Source organism: Aristolochia californica, unplaced genomic scaffold, assembly GCF_029961685.1.
Source record: "Aristolochia californica isolate CCGP_79_NKW_82.1479 unplaced genomic scaffold, dmAriCali1.0.hap1 SCAF_8, whole genome shotgun sequence".
Classification (NCBI taxonomy): Eukaryota; Viridiplantae; Streptophyta; class Magnoliopsida; order Piperales; family Aristolochiaceae; genus Aristolochia; species Aristolochia californica.
Window position 1 is genome coordinate 27,630,483 of NW_027182279.1, and position 27,560 is coordinate 27,658,042.

Genomic DNA, 27,560 nt, shown 5'->3' on the forward strand with positions numbered 1-27,560 from the left:
TCTGAAGTCTAAATAATCTATTTTTCTAAAGGGTTCTGGGTCTTATGGCTTTGATACCAAAATGAGAGGGGTACTAATTAAGGTTCTAATTAATCTAGAGTATTTAAAGATGAATTATTTGCAGGTCTCCTTGCTATTTGTCTTTTGGGTATAAAGATTTGCTTAGGAGTCTCTACAAATCTTCTATAAGAATATAAAGACAAAGTGAAACAAATAAAACTAAAAATAACTAGATTACAGAAAACTATTATTAAGGCTATAAAGACAAAGATCATGTATCTATAATTTTGACTAAAATATTAATAATTAAGAATATATAGGAAACTAAAAGATTCTCTAGTTGTTCTGGGAGGAACACAAAATAGCTGAATAATTCTACTGCTATTACTAATAAAAACAGAATGTAAGTATATGTTCCTATAGCTTAAATCTTAAGGTGTTGTAAAATAGACCTAGATATAAGTAATATATGGGTAATATGTGTAGGATAATTCTAAAAACCTGTCTTAATATTCTATTTACTAACCAAATAAACATAAAAGTATTGCGACATCGTGGCTTCCGGGAGCAACAATTGTCTCCGAAGAGGTAGAGGTGTTTGTCAGGGCTTAGCCCTCAACCAACAGTTTCCAGCCTAATATACTTTTATGTATAAACACAAGAACACACAATCTATATAATCTTAGCAGACTATAAAGGCGGTAAGAATCAAACAGGTAAGAACGATGCCTAAAGTTATGAAAAGAACAAGCATGAGATTAATACGGAAAAGAGATAAGAAGTGTAATTCCAGAGGAGTTTTACTTTAGATCAAAGCTATTTAGATCTTTATGCTTCCTCCTTCAGGTATGGAGAACCCAAGACACAGAGAGGTGTGCAGTTTCCTAGCATTAAGCTTCTGCCACGGGCTCCAGCATTTAGTCCCAAGAAAAAACAAAGCCCTGAAACCTCCTTGGGTATAAACGGGCAGAAACAAGGGATGCATGGACCGTGAAGCATCAGAGGAATACCACAATTCTTTTACTCTTTGTTTGGGATTAACCCTGGGTTAGAGGAAGAAGGTACAGATCTAAACAGACCGAGATCTAAAGCTTCCCCTTAGGGAAGTCCCGAAAACTGAATGAAAAAGGCGGAGAGTAACACTTACTTTAAAAAAAAGGGTGTTCGGGAAGAAGAAGATGGAATTCATGGGTTGAAACAAGATGATGCTCTGAAGCACTCTTTCATTCATATCCTTTGTAATGTACAAAGGGGGCTATTTATAAGCAAACTCTACTGACATACTTGGAAAAAGAGATGTTTATCCCGGTGCTCATTGGGCCCCATCGACAATAAACTTTCCCCAAAATCTTCCAAGTGGACGGTGAGAGTTATTCCAAGCCAAAAAAATGAAAAAGTACACTTTTTACAAGTCAAAAACAAGGTGCCCAAAACAGCGGGCGGAAATTAAAAACCACTATCTTTTACAAAACCATGGGTTATAAACCATTGGCTGAAACTATGTGTCTACAAACCGGAGATCTGGCAAATAGTAGATTTCAAAAACCATGTGCTTTTGTAAATCAGTGTGCTGGAGAGTACCGGGTTGCTTTTTGGAGAGCCTTCTAGTGTTCTGAGTTCTTGAGTTCTTGAGAGCTCTTCTTTTTTTTTTTTCTTGAGAGAGAGAGAGAGAGAGAGAGAGAAGCCTATCCATAATAGGATACATAACACTAACTTAGAAATTATGGCCAGAAAAATAGAAAACTGTGAATCACTCTCCTCAAACATAGATTAGATACAATCGAAAAAGACTCCTATGAGGGGATTACAGTAGGCATAGAAGACCCAAAAACTTCCTACGTCTGCAACCAAAACAAATATTTTTCTAGCATACTTGTCAGGGCCAAGATTATTTTCCCTAATAAACAATCCTTAATATTAGATGCCTTAGTAGACTCTGGCTGTACAAAATGTATCATCCATAGAAGACTCGTTCCCCCTCAATTTTTCAAGAAAACAACACAACAAGTTTTTAGCCAACAAGTAGATGGTACTTATAACTCATATACTACCTATTTCGATGAAGGAAAGATCCAATTCTTTACCAACTGCTCCACCTTTTCTGGATCTTATTCTTTACCTTTGACATGGGTTAGAGCGTTGCTAATATACTTTTTTGTATTATGTATTAAACACACACAATCTATAAAACTTAGCAAACAATAAACGCAGTAAGTACTAAAGCGATAAGAACAATTCCTAAGGTTATGAAAAGCACAAGCATAGAGAATCTTTTAGGTTCCTATATATTCTTAATTATTAATATTATAGTTAGAATCGTAGATACATGATCTTTGTCTTTATAGCCTTAGTAATAGTTTTCTGTAATTTAGTTTTTTTTAGTTTTATCTGTTTTACTGTCTTTATATTCTTATAGAAGATTCGAAGAAACCCCTAGGCAAATCTTTATACCTAGAAGACAAATAGTAAGGAGACATGCAAATCATTCAACTTTAAATACTCCAGATTAATCAGTACCTGTTACGGTCCCGAGTCATGGATCGAGTAACACGGCGTGGGATTTGTGAATCCAGCACTCAGAATTTACTCACTTCACGTCAAGGGTTTGTGTATGAGTATTTCTCCTTAACCAATGCTTGGCCAGGAGGAAAAATCCTCTTTTGAGGGTCCTACCGAGTTGTTGTGCTAGGTAGAAGACCCCACAACAATGCTGACCTTGCTAGAGCAAGGTGCTCTCTTTTTTTGGTCACGGCAAAGAGGGTTTGGCCCTCTTTGTTACTGCTCTAGCTAAGAATGCAATCCTTCTTTCTTAAATAACTTGAAACACGAGTTTGGGATAGATTAATACCTCTTCTTTGATGCTATGATCAGCTCCCACGTTGCACCAGGAATTGCTCAAGATTTGAGGATAAAAATCCTCACTTTGCTGCTTGGTAAGGGAGGAATCCGGCCTCTCTTGTTGCTGCTGCCAAGAAGGAGGATAAATCTCCTCTTTGGGCTCGGAAAAGGGGCAGGAAGCTCCTTTTCTTAATAGGGATGATGGTGGATGAATTTGGGTGAAGATGGATGGCAATGGAGGGTGAATGATAGGTTGGATTTTTGGAGTAAACCCTAAACTCGGGATCAAGAGGTGATCCCAACCTATTTAGACTAGGTTATTCTAAAATCTCAAAGCTTACCTATTTCATTCATACCTATCCCTTAAATAGGGAGTTTTAGGGTTAGGGTTACAATAATTCCCCATAATGCCCTTACATAAAAAATAATTAGAAATAACTCCTACTTAAAACAATATAAGAAATAAATCCTACTTAAAACAATATTAGAAATAAATCCTACTCAAAGAAATATAAGAATTAAATCCTATTGAGTGAGTTGTTGTTGTCTTCTTTGTTGTGTGACTCGGTGTGCTATTGAGTCCACAACAGTACCCCCTCCAAATTGGTATCAGAGCCCTAAGACCTGGAACCCTCCAAAAAACTAGATTATTTAGACCTTAGACTTCCATCAAGATTTGAGATAAAATATATAGGACCTAATTCCCTTAGGTGTCATTTCAACAGTGAAAAACATATTTTACACGGGAATAATCCCCAATTAAATACTATCACATATCTTATTATAAGTCTAGGTAATAATTTTCAAACAAAGTAACCGAAATAGAATTCACTTTAACTAAGATACAAGACGAAATTAAGACTTTAAAAATAAAAACAGAAAAACTCTCTGAGAATTTAGACTGTCTAAAAAGTAGTAAAGGATCGCAACAAAATATTGATAAAGAAATAGATTTAATATCCCAAAAATTGAAATGTATCACAATAGAACCCAAAACCTCCTTAGCTAAAAAACCATGGCACTTTCACAGCTAGGTGAAGGATTTACCTCGGAAATAGGAAATTTTTTTGGAAACCTTAATATAATAGACAGAATAATAGGAAGGAGAAGTGTAGACCAAAGAGATATACAATTAGACAAAATAATAGATATAGATCAAGACAGTACTATATTTAGCAATAACCAATTAAACCTTCTTAACCCTAGACAATTATAAAGAACAGGACCATTAAACTTTAGTACCGGATTATTTAGACATTACCGAGAAATCCAGATTAGTTGTGTAGGACAAGATTCTGTTAACATTAACTTAATAGCAGAACAAGCCTTTAAAGAAGTAGGGGTAAAAGGATTAGGATGAAAACATCTAGGAACTAAAACCTTACTTAGTATCTACGATCATAGATGGGCAGACCCTCAAAAGGCAATGTTAGGAATCACTAAGGTAGATATGAATCAAAATGGAGGAATATTTTATTGTTCCCCAGACTTCCTTATTGGACTACAAGATTTTAGAAAATATATCAAAATAGGTATTCAGACAAAAGGATATGAATCCTTTGTAGGAAACAATCTTTTATTGTGTATTGGATTCTTAGGAAGATGCACTACTAGGTTCAAGGTTAAAATAGATGATGTAGTCAATTTAATAGGAAACAAAGGAATAAAATTAATTAAGCCTATTAAATATTCTCCAGACATTTTAGTAGGATTAGAATGGAACCTTAAATTAGAGAAGAAAAAATAATCAGTCCTGAAGAAAGTATCATGTACACATATACTAAAGGTAACATAAATATAAGATTTAATAGCTATGAACAAAAGAATACAGAAGATGCAGAATCAATCTCTAGAGAAAATTATGACATAGTCAATATAGAATTAGAAACAGATGAGATAATATACTCTATATATATATATATATATATATATATATATATATAGAGAGAGAGAGAGAGAGAGAGAGTCTGGTCTGCAGGTTCTATACCTAGGGCTTTTAGACAAGGGATGCAAGCTTCTAGGGAACACTGATTGCATTTAGCTCTTTGTTTTTTGCTAGGATACCAAGCACACTTAAAACAAGGATTACTATCTAACCCTATATTCCATGACCACGTATGTACACATTCTGAAGTAGTGTCCATAATGTCAAGGTTTTCTTCTAGGCTTATGACTAAATCTTCATCTGAATCTGAAGAATCTAAAGGTGCATTTTGGATACTTACTATGCTATAAATAAATTCCGTATCTGACATGTATTCATCTACTTCTATGAGATCTTGTTGGACATTTTCTACAAGGGTGGATCTCTTAGAGTTAATGTTTTGTCTTTTGGGACAAGTGTTGGCTAAGTGTTCTGTTTGGCCGTAAATATAGCAAGAAAGTTTATTCTTATAGGTTCATTTTGGGTTAAATCTTCTAATATGTCTATCTTTGTTTAAATATGGTTTCCTACTTTTGGATCTACGAATAAAGTATCCTTTCTTGAAGTATTTTTTATGTTTTCTTAGTTTTTGTCCTGAGTCTTTTAGACCATAAGCTTGGGTAGTATATATCTGCTTACAGAACCCATAATCATCTCCTTTAAGTTGTCTTTGTATTTGAATGTCTATACATTTTTCTTGAAGGATAATCATAATAAACTTGGTTCTTTGTCGTATTGAATACACTCCTATAGGATTTGTTGTTTCTACGTTTTGCCATTTATCATATATTTCTTTTCCTAGAGCTCCTGGTAATTTCCTAAATAACTTTGTGCCTAAGTCTTTGTTGAAAGCATTTCCTAAAATACAGGTATAATAAAAGTAATTTTGGAGAAATTTCTTAACATATTTATAATTATGTAAACTAAGTTGCTCTAAATAAACTACTGCGTCTTTTTGTAATGTTACAAATCCTAGATTAGGGTCATCTCTTGTTACTAATTGATAAACTTTATTAACAAAATTATAGGGATTTGATCCTAGGCTAATTAGATGGCCAAATTCTTCTGGATTCCCTTTTTTATAACTTTCCCATAAAGCTTTTATGCTTTCTCCTAAATATGTCTCTAGGTATCTATACATTTCTTCTACATCTTGAGACTGAAAGTTCTGAATATAGTCTGACACTACCTGATTTTTCCAAAAGTCTAATATTGTTGTCCATTCTTGGGGATCATGGGCTGAAAGATTAAAAAAAATTCCTTTGCCCATTTCTTGAAACTTTATAGGTCTTTCTATTTCTTTTCTTTTTCCTTTGGGACGTATCTTGTGATCAAAAGTTATTGGGTCACTATAAAGAATCCTTGGCATATTACCAGAATAATATACTTCCCTAGGAGGAGTTCGTGGATAAGTGGTATAACTATTTCGGGGAATAGTATTAGAGCTTTCTTCATCCATGTATTCTTTGATACTTATAGTTTCTTCATCTTTTGTTGGCTCTAGAGGCATTTTTCCTATTCTGATGTTAGTTTCTTAGTCATAGTATAGATATTCTTCCTCTTGGATTTTTCCATTTTTAATTAAGTGTTCTTCTAAATCAAAAAGTTCTTTTTCTGTTAATTTTAATTCTAGTTCTTTAGGGTATATTATTTCATCTGTCTCTGATTCTCCTTCTATGTGAACTAAATCGTAATTTTTTCTAGAAATTGATTTTGTGTCCCCTGTATTCTTTTGTTCATAACTATTAAATCTAATATTCATATTACCTTTTGTATCTGTATACATAATACTTTCTTCAGCACTAATTATTTTTTCTTCTTTGAATTTAAGGTTCCATTCTATTCCTGCTAAGATATCCGGGGAATATTTGATAGGCTTAATTAATTTAATTCCCTTGTTACCTATTAAATTAACTACATCATCTATTTTAACTTTAAACCTAGTAGTACTGGAGCTAGTACATCTTCCTAAAAATCCAATACATAATAAAAGATTGTTTCCTACAAAGGATTCATATCCTTTTGTCTGAATACCTATTTTAATATATTTTCTGAAATCTTGTAGTCCTATGAGGAAATCAGGGGAGCAGTAAAATATTCCTCCATTCTGATTCATATCTACTTCGGTGATTCCTAACATAGCTATTTTAGGATCGGCCCATCTATCATCATAGATGCTGAGCAGAGTTTTGGTTCCTAGATGTTTCGTCCTAATCCTTTTACCCCTATGACAATTAAACCTAAATGAATTAAAGTATATAATTTCTTAATTTCTTTGAAAGCTTGTTCTGCTATTAAGTTTATGTTGACGGAATCATGTCCTACACAACTAACTTGAATTTCCCTATAGTGTCTGAATAATCTAGTATTAAAATTCAAAGGTCCTGTTCTATATAACTGTCTAGGATTAAGGAGATTTAATTGATTATTACTGAAGAAAGTAATATCTTGGTCTATGTCGATTATTTTGTCTAACGGAATATCTCTTTGGTCTACACTTCTTCTTCCTATTATTCTATCTATTATATTAATATTTCTAGAAGAACTTCCTTTTTCCGAGGTAAATCCTTCACCTCGCTGTGAAAGTTCCATGGTTTTGTTGATAATGAAGTTCTAGGTTCTATTTTGACAACTTTTAATTTCTGAGTTGTTAAATTTATCTCTTTATCAATATTTTGTTGCGATCCTTTACTAGTTTTTAGATAATCTAAATTTCCAGAGAGTTTTTTTGTTTTTACTCTTAAGGTTCTTAATTCGTCTTGTAGTTTGTTCAAAGTAAATTCTATTTCTGTTACTTTGCTTTGTAGATTATTGCCTAAACTTGCGATAGTATTTAATTGTGAATTATTTCCGTGTAATATGTGTTCTTCACTATTAAAATGACACCTAAGACAATTAGGTCCTATGTATTTTATATCAAATCTTGATGGAATTCTTATGTCTAAATAATCTACTTTTTTAAAAGGTTCCAGGTCTTAAGGCTCTGATACCAAATTTAGGGGGTACTAATTTAATTTATTCTTGAGTATTTAAAGGAGAATTATTAGGAGATCTTCTTATTACTTGCCTTCTGGGAATAAAAACTTGCCTAGGGGTTTCTACTATTCTCCTACGGGAATAGAGGGATAAAGTGAAACAGATAATACTAAATATGAAAAAGTTACAAATAACTATTGTTAATGCTATAAAAATAAAGATCATGTATCTAGGATTATCCAACCAAATAAACATAAATGTACGACGGCGTTGTGGCTTCCGGGAGCAACGCTTGGCTCCGAAGAGGCAAAGGCGTTTGTCAGGGCTTATGCATCACCCAGCATTTTCCAGCCTAATATACCTTTATGTATAAGCACAAAAAACAAACACAAGCACACAATCTATAAAACTTAGCAAACAATAAAAGCGGTAAGTATTAAACAGATAAGAACAATACCTAAAGTTATAAAGAGCACAAGCATGGAGAGGATTTCGGAAAATAAGTAAGAAATATAATTCCCGAGGGGTTTGACTTTAGATCAAAGCTGTTTAGATATTTATGTTTACTCATTCAAGTATGGGGAACCCAAGACACAGTGAGGTGTGCAGTTTCCAAGCATTAAGCTTCTGCCACGAGCTCCAACATTTAGTCCCAAGAAAAATAAAGCCCTGAAAACTCCTTGGGTATAAACGGGCAGAAACAAGGGACGCATGGACCGTGAAGCATCAGAGGAATACCAAATGCTTTTACTCTGGGCTTGGGATTAACCCCGGGTTAGAGGAGGAAGTTACAGATCTAAACAGACATAGATCTAAAGCTTCCCCTTAGGGAAGTCCCGAAAATTAAACAAAAATGGCAGAGAGTAACACTTATTGTTTAAAACAGGGGTGTTAGTGAGGAACGCTTAGGTTAGAAGAAGATGGAACTCATGGGTGGAAGATGAAGGATGCTCTGAAAGACACTCTTTCATTCATATGGTTTAAATGTACACAAGGCTATTTATAGCCAAGAGCTGCTGACACTAGGAGACAATGAGAATCACCTGGGTGCTCATTGGGCCCCATCATCAGTGATGTGTCTCATGATGCTTTCCAAGTGTGCGGTTTACAAAATAATCTTTACAAAAGAGGTACAAAAAGTCAAAAAGTACAAGATATTATCTTGAAAAACCATGTGTTGTCTTGAAAACTGTGTGCCAAAATTGGGTGCAGGAGAAACTGCTTCTGGAAACCTGTGTGCCAAAACTGGGTGCTGGAAAAACTGCTTCTGGATACCGTGTGCTTAGTGGTCTTTTGAATAATCTTTTGTGTTGTTTTTTTTTATTATCTTGTCTCTTTTCTAAGTTTTTCTTTTTAGTCTTTTCTATCCTGTCTCTTTTTTATAGTACAGTCTTACTGCTTTATCTATTTGCCATCAAGTGTTATTAAATTATGGATGGCCTCTAAGTCATAATCAAAGTCTTCGTCTTCTTCTTGGGAATAACATTGGAGAGTCTGAGTATCAGTTCCGATGGAGCCGGTTTTACTGGAAGTGTCTGAATTATTCTTCTCATAACCTTGTTCTTTCAAATATTCCTAAAAATAGTCTTGCATCATCTTCTTGATTTCTTCTGGGTCTGTGTATGTTTTTTCTTTACTGTCTTCCTACCGTTTGTCTTTTTTCTTTTCATTTGACATTTTTGGCAAATGTCCAGCCATCAATGGACTTGATTTGTCTTTACCGGCTACCGTTTGAACTGGACTAGCTAGTGAAAACCCTTCACTAGTAGGGATCTGGGTACAAATAGTACCTGTGGTCTTGGCTTTGAGCCTTCTATTTTCTTCTTCCAAAGTCTTAATATATTCTTTTTGAAAGTCATTCTTTTCTTCGAGCAGTCTTTTTTCTTCATTGAGTCTTTGAATGGTCTTGGCTAGAGTATCACAATGGTCACAAAATATAATTCTTTTATTATCGTTGGCAACACCATAGGATACTTGGTCTTCTCTCATATGTCTCAAAGAAGGAGCTATGTAATAATTGATGCCAATAGTTAACTTGGCTGCCTCTAGTGCTTCTTGAAGATTATTAAAGCCTTTGTAAATAGGTCTGTTGAAATTCTGAATACTTTTGACAACTTCTGTCCAGGAATGAAAAACTCTTGGAGTGTGACCTTGGAAAACTACATAAAAATTAAAACTTTTCTTTTTCTATGAAAAATATTCTGAAAGTCCGTTAATACTGGCTAAAAAGTATTTCTGATCTTTGGGAATTCTTTCGTAAGAAAGCCATAAGTTATCTAATAAACACCGTTCTTCGTTTGTAACTGAAATGCTAGGTAAAGTCTTAAAAGTAATATTAGATTTTGGAAAAACTACTAATTTCTGATAGCCAAAACTAAGAAATTCTTGTCCATAATTATTGAATCTGGAGGACGTTGGTCTGGAAGAGTCGTGGTCTGGAAAATCCATCTGTTCAATTAATCATAATATTTGTGTAAAAAAATCTTCTACTTAGAGTATCTGCAAGACTATTATTTTTACCTTTAATATGTTCAAATTCAATCTTGTACCCATTTCCTGTAATCATGTCTACAAGATTTAACCATCTTCTTCTACTTATCTTATTTTCTTTGCTTCTTTGGAAATATTTTACTATAGCCTCACAATCTGTTCTTAAAGTAAATTCTTGTTTATTAATAATAAACAGTCTAAAAGATTCTAGGGAATAAATTACTGCTAGAATCTCAGAATCTATGCTACTCATGTTTCCTTTTTCTTTAAATTTTCCAATAGCATAACTACAAATTTTTTCTTGTTCTTTCTCACTATATTTGTGGGGTTTGGCTATAAGAACTCCACCCCATCCTAGATTACTCCCATTTGTTTCAATGATTAGATAATCAGAATCTAAGGGCATTTGTAATTTTGATAATGTTTGAATTTTTTCTTTAACTTTTTTAACCAAATTCTTATCTTCATTGGTTAAAGAATTTTTGGCCAGTTGGAGAAGTTTTTCTATATAGAGGACCAATAATTTTTCCTATGTCTTTAATAAAAGGTCTAGCATAATTGACCAATCCTAAAAATCTTTGGAGTTGTTTTGTATCTCATAAATCATCTGGCATTTCTAATATTTTCTTAGAAATATGATCTTGTAGTTCTATCTGACCTTGTCCTATATTTACTCCTAAGAATTTTATGTATTCTTTAAATAGTTCAATTTTTGTTTTACTAATAATGATTCCTTATTGCATAAAGGTGGCTAATACTAATTGTAAGTGACCTAAATGTTCTTCAATGGTTTTGCTAAACATTAAGATATCATCTATGTATACTAGTACAAATGTATCATATTTCTTGAATATATTATCCATTTTTCTCTAAAAAATAGCCGGTGCATTTTTTAACCCAAAAGGCATTACTAACCATTCAAAATGTCCTTCTGGACATGTGAATGTTGTCCATTCTATACTATCTGGATGCATTTTTACCTGCCAAAATCCTGATTTGCAATCAAACTTACTAAATATCCTTTTATCTTGAATCCTATTAATTAGCTAAGACTTATCTGGTATGTTATAACTATATATAACTGTATTATCATTTAGTCTTTTGTAATTAATAACCATTCTAGATTTTCCCCTTTTTTGTTTGCTATTTTTCTAACTATAAAGGCTGCAGATCTATGGGGGTTTATGGATTTTCTAATAATTCCAAAATTTAATAATTCTGTGATATGAAGTTTAAAGTCTTCTTTGTCTAAATTTGTAGCTTCTATGTTGGCTGTTTTCACTATGTAATTAGGATTTAATAATTCTAACCTGCACTGTATGTGATTATTATCCCAGTGTTTTAAGGGATTTTCTCCAAAATATTCTGATTGGTCTAATTTGTCTATAATTTGTTGTAAGTGTTGTTTATCTTTACGTTGAACATTAATTATTTCTAAATAAAGTTTTTCAGTATCTAAAAAGGTATAGTCTAAATCTATCATTCTTTCTATCCAATCATCAAAGTCTTCATTTTCTACCATTACTTCTTCTGGATAATCATGGGGACTTGGTAATGGTTGGATATAAGGTTCTGGTTGGACGGAAACTTGAACTAAGCCTGTATGTGTTACTGCTTCAGGAAAAGTCTGGGAGTGGCGTATAGGAACTTCCGTTAAAGCTTCATCTATTTCTTCATAACATAATAACTTATTATCTAATTTAACAATATTGGTTTCTATTTGTTTTTCTAAGGCTAGGATTGTAGGATGATGTATTTGTTTGCAGCTACCTAGAACCGGACATTGACAACTAGTGGTTTCTTTGTCTTTTGCTTCTCTCTGAAGAGGTGAGAGTAGGAGAATAGGTGGTTTAGATAGGAATAGTACTAGAATTCTTATGAAATTGAAGATAATCTCGGGAAATGGTAAGGGAGCCATTATTATGTAAAATGAAATTAAGGCCTGGGATGAAGTCTACTTTAAGTTTAAGGTCTCTAACCCATGTTAAGGGCAACGAATAAGATCCAAAAAAGGTAGAACAGTTGGTATAGAATTGGATCTTGCCTTCATCGAAATAAGTAGTATATGGGTTATAAGTACCATCTACTTGTTGACTAAATACTTGTTTAGTAGTCTTCTTTAGGAATTGAGGAGGGACTAAGCGTCTGTGGATAATGCATTTAGTACATCCAGAGTCTACTTGGGCATCTAAAATTAAAGAGTGTTTATTAGGGAAAATGATTTTGGCTCGAACAAGGATACTAGAAAAGGATTTGTCTTGATTACAGACATAAGAAGTTTCTGGGTCTTCTAAACCTACAGTAATCCCATCATAGGAATCTTTTTCTATTGTATCTAATCGGTGTTTTAGGAGGCTAATTTCTGCTTCACAATTTTCTATAAAAAGAGTGATAGTGACATTCTTTTGTCAACATACAGGCCAACTGTCCACTAGTTGTGGAGAAGACTTTTGCTTTTTCTCTTGAGAGAGAGAGAGAGAGAGAGAGAGGGGTTTGGCTATAAGAACTCCACCCCATCCGTGATTACTACCATCTATTTAAATGATTAGATAATCAGAATCTAAAGACATCTAATGGTTGGATGTAAGGTTCTATTTGGACGGAAACTTGAACTAAGCCTGTATGTACTACTGCTTCAGGCAAAGTTTGGGAGTGTTGGATAGGAACTTCTGTTAAGGCTTCATCTATTTCTTCGTAGCATAACAATTTATTATCTAATTTGACTATGGAGTTGTCTATCTATTGTTCAAGGGCAAGAATTTTAGAATTATTGAGTTGTTTACAACTTCCTGGAACTTTACAGGGACAAGATGTTGATTCTGATACCAATTTAAAGGGGATACTAATTTAATTTAATCTTGTCTGGAGTATTTAAAGGTGAATTATTAGGAGATCTTCTTATTACTTGCCTTCTAGGTATAAATATTTGCCAAGGGGTTTCTACTACTCTTCTGTAGGAATGAAGGATAATGTAAGACAGATAATACTAAATATGAAAAGATTATAGATAACTATTGTTAATGCTATAAAAAAAAAGATCATGTATCTAATATTCTACCTATAATATTAGCAATTAAAAATATATAAGAAACTAAAAGGTTTTCGAATTGTTCTGGCAGGAAAACAAAGTAATTAAATAATTCAACCACTAATATAAATAAAAACAGGATACTAGTATAAGTTCCTATATTTTAAATCTTCTACCGTAATATATGGAGTTGTAAAAAAGAGCTAGATATATATAGTATATAGGTAATATGCGTAAGATTATTCTAAAAAAGTTGTCTTAATATTTTATTAACTAACCAAATAAACATAAAAGTACATCGGCGTTGTGGCTTCCGGGAGCAACGATTGGCTCCGAAGAGGTAGAGGCGTTTGTCAGGGCTTAGCCCTCACCCAGCAGTTTCTAGCCTAATATACCTTTATGTATAAATATAAAAACAAACACCAAGCCACACAATCTATAAAACTTAGCAGACAATAAAAGCAGTAAGGATTAAACAGATAAGAACAATACCTAAAGTTATAAAAAGCAGAACCATGGAGATGATTACGGAAAATAAGTAAGAAGTGTAATTCCCGAGGGGTTTATCTTTAGATCAAAGTTGTTTAGATCTTTATGCTTACTCCTTCAGGTATGGGAAACCCAAGACACAGAGAGGTGTGCAATTTCCTAGCATTAAGCTTCTGCCACAGGCTCCAGCATTTAGTCCCAAGAAAAACAAAGCCCTGAAACCTCCTTGGGCATAAACGGGCAAAAACAAGGGACGCATGGACCGTGAAGCATCAGAGGAATACCGCAATGCTTTTACTCTGTGCTTGGGATTAACCTCGGGTTAGAGGATGAAGGTACAGATCTAAACAGACAGAGATCTAAAGCTTCCCCTTAGGGAAGTCCCGAAAACTAAACAAAAATGGCGGAGAGTAACACTTACTTTTTTAAAATAGGGGTGTTCGTGAGGAATGCTTAGGTTGAGAAGAAGAGGGAACTCATGGGTGAACAACAAAGGATGCTCTGAAAAACACTCTTTCATTCATGTATTCTTTGATACTTATAGTTTCATCTTTTGTTGGCCCTAGAGGCATTTTTCCTATTCTGATGTTAGTTTCTTGGTCATAGTACAGATATTCTTCCTCTTGGATTTTTCCATTTTTAATTAAGTCTTCTTCTAAATGAAGAAGTTCTCTTTCTATTAATTTTAATTCTAGTTCTTTAGGGTATCTTATTTCATCTGTCTCTGATTCTCCTTTTATGTGGACTAAATCGTAATTTTCTCTTGAAATTAATTATGTGTCCTCTGTATTATTTTGTTCATAACTATTAAATCTAATATTTATATTACCTTTTGTATCTGTATACATAATACTTTCTTCAGGACTAATTATTTTTTCTTCTCTAATTATTAAAGAACTAGAATTAAAATAATTAGAGAAGAAAAAATAATTAGTCCTGAAGAAAGTATTATGTATACAAATACAAAAGGTAATATAAATATTAGATTTAATAGTTATGAACAAAAGAATACAGAGGACACATAATCAATTTTTAGCAAAAATTACGATTTAGTCCACATAGAAGGAGAATCAGAGACAGATGAAATAAGATACCCCAAATAACTAGAATTAAAACTAACAGAAAGAGAACTTCTTCATTTAGAAGAAGACTTAATTAAAAATGGAAAAATCCAAGAGGAAGAATATTTGTACTATGACCCAGAAACTAACATCAGAATAGGAAAAATGCCTCTAGAGCCAACAAAAGATGAAACTATAAGTATCAAAGAATACATGAATGAAAGAGTATTTTTCATAGCATCCTTTGTTGTTCACCCATGAGTTCCCTCTTCTTCTCAACCTAAGCATTCCTCACGAACACCCCGGTTTTAAAAAAGTAAGTGTTACTCTCCGCCATTTGCGTTTAGTTTTTGGGACTTCCCTAAGGGGAAGCTTTAGATCTCTGTCTGTTTAGATCTGTACCTTATGTTTAGATATGTACCTTCCTCCTCTAACCCGGGGTTAATCCCAAGCATAGAGTAAAAGCATTGCAGTATTCCTCTGATGCTTCACGGTCCATGCGTCCCTTGTTTCTGCCTGTTTATACCCAAGGAGGTTTCAGGGCTTTGTCTTTCTTGGGAGTAAATGTTGGAGCCCGTGGCAGAAGCTTAATGCTAGGAAATTGCACACCTCTCTGTGTCTTGGGTTTCCCATATCTGAAGGAGTAAGCATAAAGATCTAAATAGTTTTGATCTAAAGATAAACCCCTTGGGAATTACACTTCTTACTTATTTTTCGTAATCATCTCCATGCTTGTGCTTTTTATAACTTTAGGTATTGTTCTTATCTGTTTAATCCTTACTGCTTTTATTGTCTGCTAAGTTTTATAGATTGTGTGGCTTCGTGTTTGTTTTTGTGTTTATACATAAAGGTATATTAGGCTGGAAACTGTTGGGTGAGGGTTAAGCCCTGACAAACGCCTCTGCCTCTTCGGAGCCAATCGTTGCTCCCAGAAGCCACAACGCCGCTGTACTCTTATGTTTATTTGGCTAGTTAATAAAATATTAAGACAGTTTTTTAGAATAATCTTACGCATATTACCTATATACTATATATATCTAGCTCTTTTTTACAACTCCATATATTACGGTAGAAGATTTAAAATATAGGAACTTATACTAGTATCCTGTTTTTATTTATATTAGTGGTTGAATTATTTAATTACTTTCTTTTCCTGCCAGAACAATTAGAAAACCTTTTAGTTTCTTACATATTTTTAATTGCTATTATTATAGGTAGAATATTAGATACATGATCTTTGTTTTTATAACATTAACAATAGTTATCTGTAATCTTTTCATATTTAGTATTATCTGTCTTACATTATCCCTTTATTCCTGCAGAAGAGTAGTAGAAACCCCTAGGCAAATATTTATACCTAGAAAGCAAGTAATAAAAAGATCTCCTAATAATTCACCATTAAATACTCCAAACTAGATTAAATTAAATTAGTACCCCCTCTAAATTAAATCAGGCCAACTGTCCACTAGCTGTGGATAAGATTTTTTCTTTTTCTCTTGCTAGAGAAAGAGAGAGAGAGAGAGAGAGAGAGAGATCCTTAGATACACCAGGTTAAGTAGGTATCCCCCTGAATTGGTATTATTCAGAGCCAAAACGATCAATAAAGGCACATGTCAGGGCTTAGCCCTCACCCAAGCCAAATAAACATAAAAGGTACGTTGGTGTTGTGGCTTCCGGGAGTGACGCTTGGCTCAGCAGAGGCACCTATCAGGGCTTAGCCCTCACCCAAGCCAAATAAACATAAAAGGTACGTTGGCGTTGTGGCTTCTGGGAGTGACGCTTGGCTCAGTAGAGGCGCCTATCAGGGCTTAGCCCTCACCCAATAGTTTCCAGCCTGAAATACCCTTTGTTTTTTTTTTTTTTTTTTGTAACAAACTATAAAAGCTATAAGAGTAAGACTAACAAATACAATAGCAATTACAACTAATAAGATAAGCATAGCAAGAGGAAAGAAAAGAAGGGTGTAAAATCGATTTGTAAAAACTTCCAGAAGGTAGCTCCAAAAACATTTACTGTTTAGATCTTTGTCTGGTTTTTGACAAGTCTCAAATACTCAAGACACACAGAGGTGTGTGCTTCCCTAGCATTAGCTTCAGCCACGGGCTCCGTCTATGTTCCAAAAATTCAAGAATCCCTAACGTCTTTGTGGACAACAACAGGCATATAATCGGAACTCTGGACCAAGCAACTTCAGAGGGTTACACAATGCTTTTTCTAAGCACTTGAAATGAATCCAAAGTAAGGGAAAACCATTACAAATCTAAACAAAAAAGGTTTGAGGAGTTCCCTTTGGGAAGACCCCTAAACTGTAGAAATTAAAAGAGAAAGAAAAGACTTACTTTGAAAACGTTGCAGCTAAAGTGTTTAGGAGAGTTTCGGGATGGAAAAGGTAGAAGACATCGGAAGCAAGGAGTTAGGAAAGCTCACTCTTTCATTCATATCCTTTGTAATGTACAAGGGGGGCTATTTATAAGCAAACTCTGCTGACACACTTGGAGAAAGAGGTGTTTATCCGGGTGCTCATTGGCCCCATCGCCGATAAACTTTCCCCAGAATCTTCCAGGTGGACGGTGAGAGTTATGCAAAGCCAAAAAAAGAAAAGTACACTCCTTTTTACAAGTCAAAAACCAGGTGCCCAAAACAGCGGGCAAAAATCAAAACCACAACCTTTTACAAAACCATGGGTATAAACTATGGGTGTCTAATGATCTGGAAAGCGGTCTTCTCAAACCATGTGCTTGTCTTGTCGTTTGGAATTTTCTGTCCTTGTGCTGAAACCATGGGCTGAAACCATAGTTTTGTCTGGCTGAAACCATGGTGTTGTTGAGATTATTCTATGTTATCATAGTCTTTTGTATTTTCTAACTTTATTATTCTTTTTGAAAATAATCTTCTTTTCTATTTTAGTCTTCTCATTGCTTTTGTCTATTTGCCAGCCAGCGTTGTGAGATTATGAATGGCTTCTGAGTCAAAATCAAAATCTTCATCTTCTTCTTGGGAATAACACTGAATGGTCTGAGTACCTGTAGATCCAGTCTTACTAGATGTTTCTGAGTCATTCTTCTCATAACCTTGGTCTTTGAGATATTCTTCAAAATATTCTTTCATCATTCTTTTAATTTCGTCAGGGTCCGTCTGCTGATTTTCTTTCTTTTTATCATCTGACATTTTTGGCAAATGTCCAGCCATCAACGGATTTTTTTTGTCTTTACCAACTACCGTTTGAGCTGGACTAGCTAGTGAATGACCAACACTAGTAGGTATCTAGGTAGAGAAACTACCTGTCAATCTTGCTCTGAGTTGGCGATTTTCTTCTTCCAAAGTGCTAATATATTCTTTCTGGAAGGCATTCTTTTCTAAGAGGAATCTTCTCTTTTCATTTAATCTTTGAAATAGTCTTGGATAAAGTCTCACAATGCTCACAGAAAATAATCTTTGTAGGAGTATCTTTGGCGACTCCATAAGATACTTGGTCTTTTTTGATAAATCTTAGTGAAGGGGCTATGTAGTAATTAGTACCAATAGTTAGTTTTGCTGCTTCTAAAGCTTCTTGTAAATTATTGAATCCTTGGTAAACCGGTCTTTGAAAATCTTGAATACTTGCTACTATTTCTGTCCAGGAATGAAAAACTACTTAAAAGTTAAAGCGTTTCTTTTTCTGGCAAAAATATTCTGATAGGCTATTATTACTGGCTAAAAAATATTTTTGGTCTTTTGGAATTCTTTGGTAAGAAAGCCATAAATTATCTAACAAACATTGTTCTTGTGTTAAGTCTTAAATGTAATGTTAGATCTAGGAAAAACTACTAACTTCTGATTACCAAAATTTAAGAATTCTTGACCATAATTATTCAATCTAGAAGAGGATGGCCTTGAGGGCGTCTGGTCTGGAGGATCGATCTGTTCAATTGACAAGGAAAGAATAAAAAAATCGTCTACTTAATGTATCTACAAGACTATTATTTTTACCTTTAATATGTTCAAATTCTATTATATATCCATTTCTTGTAATAATATCTACTAAATTTAACCACCTTCTTCTGCTTATTTTATTCTCCTTACTTCTTTGAAAATATTTGACTATTGCTTCACAATCTGTTCTTAAAGTAAATTCTAGTTTATTAATAATGAATATTCTAAAAGACTCTAAAGAATACATTACTGCTAGGATTTCTGAGTCTATGTTACTCATATTTCCTTTTTCTTTAAATTTTCCACTAGAATAGCTACAAATATTTTCTTGCTCTTTTTCACTGTACTTATGCGGTTTGGAGATAAGAACACCACCCCATCCTAAGTTACTTCCATTAGTTTCTATTATAAGGTAATCAGAGTCTAAAGACATTTGTAATTTGGACAAAGTTTGAATTTTTTTCTTGGACTTTTTTAACCAAATTTTTGTCTTCTTGATTAAAGAATTTTTGGCCTGTAGGGGAAGTTTTTCCATACAAAGGACCAATGATTTTTCCTATGTCTTTAAGGAAGGGTCTAGCATAATTTACTAATCCTAAAAATCTTTGAAGTTGTTTTGTATACGATAGGTCATCTGGCATTTCTAGAATTTTCTTGGAAATGTGTTCTTGTAATTCTATCTGTCCTTGACCTATATTAACTCCTAAGAATTTAATGTATTCTTTAAATAATTCTATTTTTGTTTTACTAATAATGATTCCTTCTTGCATGAATGTGGCTAGTACTAATTGTAAGTGTCCTATATGTTCTTCAATGGTTTTTTTGAAGACTAAAATGTTGTCTATATAAACTAAAACAAAAGTATCATATTTACTAAATATGTCATCCATTTTCCTTTGGAAAATAGCAGGTGCATTCTTTAAATAAAACGGTATGATTAACCATTCAAAATGTCCTTCAGGGCATGTAAATGCCCTCATAGATCTGCTGCTTTTATAGTAAAAAAAATAGCGAACAAAAAAGATGCAATTCTAGAATGGTTATAAATTATAAAAGATTAAATGATAATACTATTACTGATAGTTATAACATAACAAACAAATCACAGTTAATTAATAGGATTCAAGATAAGAAGATATTTAGTAAAAGAGAGAGAGAGAGATAGAGAGACAGAGAGAGAGAGAGAGAGAGAGATTCCATTATTGTACCTTTTTACTTTGTATACTTTTTGTACAGTTTATTTTTTGTAACCGCACACCTGGAAAGCAATAAGAGAAAACTCACTGACGATGGGGCCCAATGAGCACCTGGGTGATTCCCTTTGTCTCCAAGTGTCGGCAACCCTTGGCTATAAATAGCCTTATGTATGTTTCACAAGATATGAATGAAAGAGTGCATTTTGTTTCCTCCTTGATCTTCCACCCATGAGCTTCCTTTTCTTTTCTTTCTGAGTTCACCTATGACCAACTCCTGCTTCCAAAGTAAGTGTGCATCCCAGTTATTTTCTTTTAGCCTTCAGAACTTCCCTAAGGGGAAACTTTAGATCTTTGTCTGTTTAAGTATGTACCTCTCTCCTCTAATCCATGGCCAATCCCAAGCACAGAGTAAAAATATTGTTGCATTCCTCTGATGTTTCACGGTCCATGCGTCCCTTGTTCCTACCCGTTTATACCCAAGGAGGTTTGAGGGCTTTGTTTATCTTGGGACTAAATGCTGGAGCCTGTGGCAGAAGCATTACAGTGCTAGGAAATTGCACACCTCTCTGTGTCTTGGGTTCCCTATACTTGAAGGAGTGAGAATAAAGATTTAAACAGCTTTGATCTAAAGTAAGCCTCTCGGGAATTACACATCCTATTTGATTTCAAAAATCCTTTCTATGCTTGTGCTTTTGATTACCCTAGGAATTGTTCTTACATGTTTAATCCATACTGCTTTTATTGTCTGTTAAGAATATCTATATATATTGTGTGTCTATACATAAAAGGTATATTAGGCTGGAAACTACTGGGTGAGGGCTACGTCCTGACAGACGCCTCTGCCTCTTTTGAGCCAAGCATCGCTCTCGGAAGTCACAACGCCGTCGTACCGTTTATGTTTTTTTGGCTAGTTTATAATTTAATCAAACAGTTTTCTAGAATAATTTTACTCTTCCTACCTATCTTTTACTTATACTTAGCCCTGTTTTACAAAGCTTTACATTACGGTAAAAGATTTAAACTATAGGAACTTATTCTAGCATCCTATTCTTAGGAATCATAGTAATAGAGTTATTTGGATATTTTGTCTTTCTGCCCGAAAAATTAGAAAATATTCTAGAATCTTATATATTTTTAATTGCTAATATTATAGTCAGAATTTTAGACGCATGATATTTGTTCTAATAGCTTTAGTGATAGTTATCTGTAATCTTTTCATTTTTAATTGTATCTATTTTACTTTACCTTTATATTCTTATAGAAGGTTTGTAGTCAATGTCAAATTCCAGGTAGTTGTAAACAACTCAATAACCCTACTATTCTCGCATTAGAACAACAAATAGACAACAATATAGTTAAATTAGATAATAAACTATTATGTTATGAGCAAGTGGAATTATATTCCTAGATCCGCAAATCACTTGGCGGATAGTCGGGCTAAAATGGGTGTTTTTTTCCAACAGGTTGTTGTGGAGGAAGGTCCTGTTTAGTATGTTTTTTTTTCTCTCTTAGTAATATATTCACACCTTTTTAAAAAAATAAAATAAAATATTATGTTATGAAGAAATAGATGAAGCTTTAACCGAAGTCCTTATTCAACAATTTCAGACTTTTCCTGAAGCCGTAGTTCATACGGGCTTAGTCCCAGTGTCAGTTCAACCCGAGACCTACATCCAACAATTACCAAGTCCTCAAGATTATCCAGAAGAGGTAATGGGTGAAGATGAAGATATGGATGATTGGATAGAAAGATTGATAGATTTAGATTATACTTTCTTAGACACAGAAAAACTATATTTAGAAATAATTAACGTTCATCATAAAGATAAACATCACTTACAACAGATCATAGACAAATTAGACCAATTAGAATATTTTGGAGAGAATCCCCTAAAACATTGGGATAATAATCATATACAGTGTAGGTTAGAATTATTAAATCCCAATTATATAGTTAAAACAGCCAATATAGAAGCTACTAACCTAGATAGGGAAGATTTTAAACTTCATATCACAAAACTACAAAATTTAGGAACCATTAGAAAATCTATTAGCCCCCATAGATCCGCAGCCTGTATAGTAAGAAAACACAGTGAACAGAAAAGCGGAAAATCTAGAATGGTAATTAACTATAAAAGATTAAATGATAACATTGTTACAGATAGTTATAACATACCAGATAAATCTCAGCTAATTAATAAAATTCAAGATAAAAATATATTTGGTAAGTTTGACTGCAAGTCAGGGTTTTGGCAGGTAAAAATGCACCCTGATAGTATAGAATGGATGGCATTCACATGTCCAGAAGGACATTTTGAATGGTTAGTAATGCCTTTTGGTTTAAATAATGCACCTGCAATTTTCCAAAGAAAGATGGATAATATATTTAAAAAATATGACACTTTTGTTCTAGTTTACATAGAAGACATTCTAGTTTTTAGCAAAACTATTGAAGAACATATAGGTCTGTTATGGTCCCTAGCCATGGATCTAGTAACTCGGCGAGTTGAATATGAATCCAGCACTGTTAGAGGGTTTCTTAACACGTTTTTGTGAAAAGAAACTCTCTTTTTCTTCCCTCACACGTTATAATTTAAAAGGAGTTTCCTTTTCTCAATTATAGATGCAACCAGCAAGTTAAAGGACTGTTTAAGCACTCAGATATGAAACCCCTCTTTTATGATTCATGTGAAGAGGGTTTACTTGCTGTAATTACTCAAGAACAACCCCTTCCCCTTTACTGAATTCATTCCCCTTGAAAAGGAGTTTCCTTTTCTTAATTATGAATGCACCAATTCCAGCAAGAGACTATTTTAAGGATCCAATTATGAAACCCCACTTTATACCTCACGTCAATGAGTAGGGTTTCTGAATTCATGCAACTACCAATGCTGAATGTAAAGAGGGCAGTCTCTAGCTCTTCTAAATTCGGAAAAGATAGACAAAAGTACCTCTTGAAGACCTCCTTCAATTCAGCAACTCGAAAATCCCTTTCTTGATGCTAAGACTCAACCAAAGCCTTCTTCCCTCACTGCTGGTTCGTGGAAGAGATGGATGACTATTGCAGCATGGAAGAGAAGGTTGATTCCTCCTCCTTTTCCTTCCAAGATCTCCTCAAAGACTCCCCAATGGATGCAGCAAACCCCCAAGAGAGTTCACACCAAGAACCCTAGAATAGAGAGCCTAGAAGGAACCTAAATTACCCTAGTTTATGCTAATTCCGAACTTGCTTTATTTCTCCATCCTTACCCCTTAAATAGGGTAATTAACATCAACATAGGTTAGGGTTATTAAACCCAATTCTACCCCTACCTTTAAGTCTTATTACAAATCAATAAAATTCGAAATTAAAAGCAACATAAATAATAAAAGTAAAGTAGATGACTCAGTCTTATTGAGTCCATAACATCTACCCCCCCTTGGAGATCGAGCTTGACCTCAAGCTCGGAAGCTGGGTAGTCCTGGTGAAAGTTGTCGAGCCGCTCCCATTTTGCGTAGTTGTGGCCGATTGCTGCCTAGTAATGGCATGCAGGGAGATGTCCGGTGGTTCTTCCTCAATCATATCCTCTGTCACCTCGATATCCTCATCTTCAACCTTATCGATCAAAAACAATCTTTTGCACTGATGCCCAACCCGATATGGTTCATCACAGTTGTAACATAGATTCTTAGCCCGCCGTTCTGCCATCTCAGCACTTGTCAATTTTTTTATATAAGGAGTTGTAGGATGACTAGATTTCAGATCCCCTGTCAAAGTAATACCCGGGTTGTTTCTCGGAGGAATGCGCTCCCCTGACCCTGGAGGTCGCCTGTGTTGTGCCTGTTGTCGCAATTCTAAAGCACGAGCTATATTCATAGCGCTGGATAAGTCAACAGGTGCATAGAGCTCCACCTCAAGCTTTAAGGCCTCTGTCAGTCCTGCTGTAAATAGCGCAACTTGCTGATCCACTTGTACCATACTGCTGGCTCGTGCTAATTTTTCCTGGAATAATTTTTGATATTGCTCCACGGCCCTAGTTTGGCGTAGTAAAACCAAATCTCCCAAAGGGTTACTGTAAGCCGGAGGACCAAAACGGAGAGAACACAGTCGCTTAAATTCATCCCAATCTACCACCTCGCTATCAACCTCAACTAGCTGGTACCAAAGTTGTGCTTCCCCTAGTAAGTGGAAAACAGCTACGTTGACTCGGTCATAGGTTGGGACTCGCTGATGGCTAAAAAATTTTTCACATCGATACAACCATATCAAAGGGTCTTCTGACCCATTATAAGTAGGGAATTCCATTTTAGTATACCTCGGAACAGTGCCTCCCCCCTGGTAGAAGTGTCCCCCCGGAATGAGGGGTCCTTGCTGTCCTGAAAAACTCATGCGCCTCGGAAATTCATCTCCCCCTCTGTTATACGAATGGTCCCCTCCTCTCTGATCTGGAATGAGGGGTACAGTCCCTCCCCCATGGTTGAGGTGTCCCCCCGGAATGAAGGGTCCTTGCTGACCCGAGAAACTCGTGTGTCTAGTAAACTCATCTCCCCCTCTGATCTGCGAATGGTCTCCTGGAATTGGGTTCTTGCCAGTGCTCAGACCAGTCTCCATGCTATCCATCCTTCCTTTCAAAGTTTCCAAACTGAGAGTGAACTTCTCCTCCAATGCAGCAAATTTCTTGCCAGTAGTTAGACCATTCTCCATGCTATCCATCCTTCCCTTCAAGGTCTCCATATCAATATCAATTTTTGAGAACCTCTCTAGGACAATATCAAATTTTCTTTCAAGCAATTCAAAGTATTCATTGGTGCTTCTCTCTACCGGGTTACCCTGCTCTGATACCAAGTTGTTATAGTCCCTAGCCATGGATCTAGTAACTCGGCGAGTTGAATATGAATCCAGCACTGTTAGAGGGTTTCTTAACACGTTTTTGTGAAAAGAAACTCTCTTTTTCTTCCCTCACACGTTATAATTGAAAAGGAGTTTCCTTTTCTCAATTATAGATGCAACCAGCAAGTTAAAGGACTGTTTAAGCACTCAGATATGAAACCCCTCTTTTATGATTCATGTGAAGAGGGTTTAATTGCTGTAATTACTCAAGAACAACCCCTTTCCCTTTACTGAATTCATTCCCCTTGAAAAGGAGTTTCCTTTTCTTAATTATGAATGCACCAATTCCAGCAAGAGACTGTTTTAAGGATCCAATTATGAAACCCCACTTTATACCTCACGTCAATGAGTAGGGTTTCTGAATTCATGTAACTACCAATGCTGAATGTAAAGAGGGCAGTCTCTAGCTCTTCTAAATTCGGAAAAGATAGACAAAAATACCTCTTGAAGACCTCCTTCAATTCAGCAACTCGAAAATCCCTTTCTTGATGCTAAGACTCAACCAAATCCTTCTTCCCTCACTGCTGGTTCGTGGAAGAGATGGATGACTATTGCAGCATGGAAGAGAAGGCTGATTCCTCCTCCTTTTCCTTCCAAGATCTCCTCAAAGACTCCCCAATGGATGCAGCAAACCCCCAAGAGAGTTCACACCAAGAACCCTAGAATAGAGAGCCTAGAAGGAACCTAAATTACCCTAGTTTATGCTAATTCCGAACTTGCTTTATTTCTCCATCCTTACCCCTTAAATAGGGTAATTAACATCAACATAGGTTAGGGTTATTAAACCCAATTCTACCCCTACCTTTAAGTCTTATTACAAATCAATAAAATTCGAAATTAAAAGCAACATAAATAATAAAAGTAAAGTAGATGACTCAGTCTTATTGAGTCCATAACAAGGTCATTTACAATTAGTATCAGCCACTTTTATGCAAGAAAAAATCATTATTAGCAAAACAAAAATTGAATTATTTAAAGAATATATAAAATTCTTAGGAGTAAATATAGGACAAGGACAGATAGAATTACAAGAACATATTTCCAAGAAAATTTTAGAAATGCCAGATGATCTATCAGATACAAAACAACTTCAAAGATTTTTAGGAGATGTCAATTATGCTAGACCCTTTATTAAAGACATAGGAAAAATCATTGGCCCTTTGTATGGAAAAACCTCTCCAACAGGCCAAAAATTCTTTCATCAAGAAGATAAAATTTTGGTCAAAAAGGTTAAAGAAAAAATCCAAAAGTTGTCCAAATTACAAATGCCTTTAGACTCTGATTACCTTATAATAGAAACTGACGGAAGTAATTTAGGATGGGGTGGTGTTCTTATAGCTAAACCCCATAAGTATAGCGAGAAAGAGCAAACAAAAAATTGTAGTTATGCTAGCTGGAAATTTAAAGAGAAAAGAAATATGAGTAGCATAGACTCAGAAATCCTAGCAATAATTTATTCTTTAGAATCATTTAGATTATTTCTTATTAACAAACAAGAGTTCACTTTAAGAATAGATTGCGAAGCTATAGTTAAATATTTCAAAAGAAGTAAAGAAAATAAAATAAGCAGAAGAAGATGGCTAAATCTAGTAGATATTATTACAGGAAATGGGTATAAGATTGAATTTGAACACATTAAGGGTAAGAATAATAGTCTCGCTGATACTCTTAGTAGGAGATTTTTTGACTAAAAAAGTATGGTTAATTGAACAGATGGATTTTCCAGACCATCCTCCAGACCAACTTCATCTAGATTTAATAATTATGGTCAAGAATTTCTTAATTTTGGTAGCCAGAAATTAGTAGTTTTTCCTAAATCTAATATTACTTTTAAAACTTTACCAAGCATTTCGGTAACAAAAGAAGAACAATGTTTACTAGACAACTTACAGCTTTCTTATCAAAGAATTCCAAAAGATTAGAAGTATTTCTTAGCCAGCATAAATGGGCTTTCAGAATATTTTTTTCAAAAAAAGAAAAGTTTAAATTTTTATGTAGTTTTTCAAGGTCATACTCCTAGAGTCTTCCATTCCTGGACCGAAGTTGTTGAGAGCATCCAAAATTTTAAAAGACCCATTTACAAAGGTTTTAATAATCTGCAAGAAGCCTTAGAAGCAGCCAAGTTAACAATAGGGACAAATTATTACATAGCCCCTTCCTTGAAACATGTGAGAGAAGATCAAGTATCCTATGGCGTTGCCATGGATAATAAAAGAATTATTTTCTGTGACCTTTGTGAAACCTTAGCCAGAACCATACAAAGACTGAACGAGAAAAGAAGACTTCTAGAAGAGAAAAATGACTTCCTAAAAGGATACATCAAATAATTGGAAGAAGAAAACAGAAGACTAAAAACCAAGGCAATAGGTACTATTTGTAACCAGATCCCTACTAGTGAAGGGTTTTCACTAGCTAGTCCGACTCAAACGGCAGCCAGTAAAGACTCATCAAGACCATTGATGGCTAGACATTTGCCAAAAATGTCAGAAGAGAAAAAGAAAGACAAACAACAGATAGAGCCTACAGAAAAGCAGTATACAAACCCAGAGGAAATCAATAAGATGATGAAAGAATATTTTGAAGACTACTTAAAAGAACAAAGTTATGAGAAGAACGATTCAGATGCTTCCAGTAAAACTGGATCCACAAGAATTGGAACTCAGACTATTCAGTGTTATTCCCAAGATGAACACGAAAACTTTGATTTCGACTCAGAAGCCATCCATAATTTGACAACACTTGATGGCAAATAGACTATTAATTTAGAAAAGAGACT

At 34.5% G+C, this 27,560-nt stretch overlaps 1 pseudogene; it reads left to right on the plus strand.

The window, feature by feature from the left end:
• The first annotated feature begins 1,473 nt into the window (after positions 1 to 1,473).
• The window catches only part of LOC137938371 (general transcription and DNA repair factor IIH helicase/translocase subunit XPB1-like), a 29,770-nt pseudogene continuing 3,683 nt past the window's right edge, over positions 1,474 to 27,560 (plus strand).